This window comes from Marmota flaviventris, chromosome 13 (genome assembly GCF_047511675.1).
Source record: "Marmota flaviventris isolate mMarFla1 chromosome 13, mMarFla1.hap1, whole genome shotgun sequence".
Lineage (NCBI taxonomy): Eukaryota > Metazoa > Chordata > Mammalia > Rodentia > Sciuridae > Marmota > Marmota flaviventris.
Window position 1 is genome coordinate 37,609,880 of NC_092510.1, and position 3,351 is coordinate 37,613,230.

Consider the following 3,351-nt stretch of genomic DNA (forward strand, 5'->3'; position numbering starts at 1 on the left):
ACAAATCGTTCATGTATTTAAGAATTATTTTCCGTATCAACAAAGTAAATTAGATATTGATCACAATCTCTTATAAGTCTAAATGTATGGGGTTTCACGAGTACCAAGAAATAAGCATGGAGAAGTAGGCTGGCTAGAGTCTTCAAAAGCAGAAGTAGTGGTCATGTGATGCTGTGGTCAGGGGGGTCACTCTGAGAGAGGAAGTCTAATGACAGCTTGCAGAAAGTGACTTCAAGGGAGTGTCACAGGGTAGCAGAGTTTCCAATGACTCAAGGGAAGATTGCTTATCAGAGAGCCACCATGGTACCTTAGCTGACGACAAACAGCAACTACAGAAAACAGAAGTCCCCTGTCCAGCATCACCTTGCATAATGTGCTGAAGGACTGGTCCAGTGTCTTAAGAAAGTAGAGAAGTACAGAAGGCTCAGAAATGACAATCTTCTGAATGGACTTCATGCCTCCTCCCTCCTTCCTCTCTAGTCCCTCTCCCACATTACCACCAGAGGGACCCTAAACTCAAATATGGTCCTCGCCCTGGTAGGATGAAAAATCTGATTGCTTCTAGATATGGATATCGATATGGATATATGGTCTACTCTGACTCCTCAGCTTTGTGTGCAGTTTCCCTTTCCCGGGACCAAATAATGCTGAACTTATATTTGTTTTCTTCCTAACTCAGGGCCTTTGCACATGCAGTTCCTCTACCAGTAATAGTCTTACTTTATTCTCTACCTGGAGAATTCTTTCTCCTCCTTTCAGACACAGTTCAATTATTACCTTCTTGGTTGGAAGCTGTGTGTTGTCACTTATCATAGGATTTTTAAAGATAGTGTTTACTATGTCTGTTTTTCCATGAGCTTGTGAACTTCTAGAAATGGATGTTTTGCAAGTGTAAAGAGATGCTATGGTAATATTTTTGTGAAGTGTGGTAATGGTTAATTAAAATGACCCATTCAAAGCATGGGGCCTTGAAGAACTTTGAAAAGAATCCATAAAAGAACAGGGCTCTTGGGGCTGGGGATACAGCTCAGTTGGTAAAGTGCTTGCTTGCCTGTACAAAGCCCTGGGTTCAATCCCCAGCAACACACACACACACACACACACACACACACACACACAAGAACAGGGCTCTTCATAATATAAACAGATAAAATATAAGAAGAGACAGGTTTGAGTTCAACAAAATTATGAAGAGGAAATAAGATAGATAAGGAAAACTTTACCTATTAAATAATATACTCAGTACACAGTAAATGTCTCTTACGTGTCAGGTGCTCTGAATACAAGGGCAAACAAAAGCTGCCTCATGGGTATTTGCCTGTTCTTGCAAGTGCAGTAGGTAGAAATTCTTTGCTTTAAAAGTTTTAAGTAAGGGGATGAAATGATCTGATTGACATTTTGGGAGATCATTCTGGCTTTTCTGAGAACAGACAAGCACATATAAGGGGCCACTGGTTGGGAAGCCATTGCATTAGATGAGATAACAAATAAAACTGACCTCCTGATCAGAATCACCTGGAAGGCTATTAAAACACAGATACATGAACCCCACCCCTCCAGTTTCTGATTTTGTAGGTCTGGTGGCAATGTAAGTGGGAGGAGTGGAAAATTTGTCACCCAACAAGTGCCCAGATGGTGGAGCTGATGCTGCTGATCCTGGAACCCCACTCAGCCCCCTGACCTCTGCTGGGTGAGAGCAACAAAGCTGGGATGAAGGGCACCAGCTTCAGCCATAACCTGACAGTCAGATTAGAAAGACAGGTGGCACTGTCATAATCAGGACAGGCTGAATATTCACTATAGAAAGACTATGCATGTGTGCCCAGACCTAGTTCTTTCTCCAGGTCTGATTTTATAAATGCTTGTGATAAACCAGATTGATTTATTATATGATCCTTTTGTGTGATCATATAATGGCTATGTTTCTAGGTTATCTTTGATCAACCTTAAAAATGACAGTACAGCTAGTGGAATAACTTGCAAATGTGTGCTGAGTTGGAGATTTGTCTAAAGAATGTATAACCAAAATTGGGGAGTTTTGTGATAACAAGTTGCCATTAAATGTATTGTAAAATTACAGTTTTATTTTTTAAAACAATAAAAGACGTGTGACATATATTACCAGAATATATTAGGAGAAAGAGCGTCCCTACAATACTCGAAAAAGAAAAAACACGAGGAAAGTCTGAGCAAAAAAGAGTATTTATTATATGAAACTTGAATGAGATTAAAAAGACAAAGAAAACTAAAGGAGCCTCTTTCACATCAGAGGTAATAAATGTATGGGCATCATGTATCCTCCTCCTCACACTTACAAGTGAAAACAAGATTTTTTCCAAACTGAAGTAATTCTGTGTCCTATGAAGAGAAGTGTAGCTCCTAAAATTTGGTATCTTGTGAATGGCTGTATAAGAGAAAGTAACTATACTTTTGCATTGTTAGACTCTTGGGGTTTCAGATGAAAAGAGAAATTGGATAAACAGACCCTGGATATAATCCAGTGTCAGTCAGTTTTGCATAACTGTGACCAACATACCCAACAAGAACCACTTAGAGGAGAAAAAGTTAATTTTGCCTCTTGATTTCAGAGCTTCAGTCCATGGCCAGCCAAATAGCCTGCTTTGAGCCTAAGGTGAGGCAGAACATCATGGCACAAGGGTGCGGTAGAGAAAAGCAGCTCAGCTCATGACAGAAGCAAAGAGAGCTTGAATGCAAGGATCCAAGGATAATATAATCCCCAAGGGAACACACCCAGTGACCCACTTCCTCCAGCTATACCCTGTCTACAGTTACCACCCATTAATTTATTCAAATTTTTAATCCATCAAAAGGACTAATCCACTGATTAGGTTATAGCTCTCATAATCTAATCATTTGGCCTAAACATCCCTGCAATTGTCTCACACTTGAACTTTCAGGGGACACCTCATAATCACACCATAATTGATTTCAGGCATCTCAGAAAACCAACCACTCACCCACCATGTCTTCTGCTCTGACACCCAGCCACATGTCTCTCTATGTCCTAGAATGGACTCCTTACCTTAGCAGCTCTCTTTGCACATTCAGGTTTTAGATCCAGTTATAGAACAAACACTCTATATTTCTATAAGCCAGTGCCTTGGAGACTCTGTCCAGGTTCTGTCTGTCTTCTGAATCAGCTTGGCATCTACATTTCTGCCCTATTGGCTGCCGCAGTCCGGCTGCAGCAAAATAACCGGGGGTGGGGGGGTGGGGTGGGGGGTGACGAGCAACTTGTGTACATTGATACAGCAGGAATGGGAGCCGTTTATTGTAGGACAGGAATATACACACACACACACACACACACACACACACACACACACACAC

The 3,351-nt window shown here is 41.1% G+C and overlaps 1 pseudogene; it reads left to right on the forward strand.

The window, feature by feature from the left end:
• The first annotated feature begins 1,759 nt into the window (after window positions 1-1,759).
• LOC114107369 (small nucleolar RNA SNORA72) lies at window positions 1,760-1,873 on the forward strand (annotated as a pseudogene).
• Window positions 1,874-3,351: the final 1,478 nt, after the last annotated feature.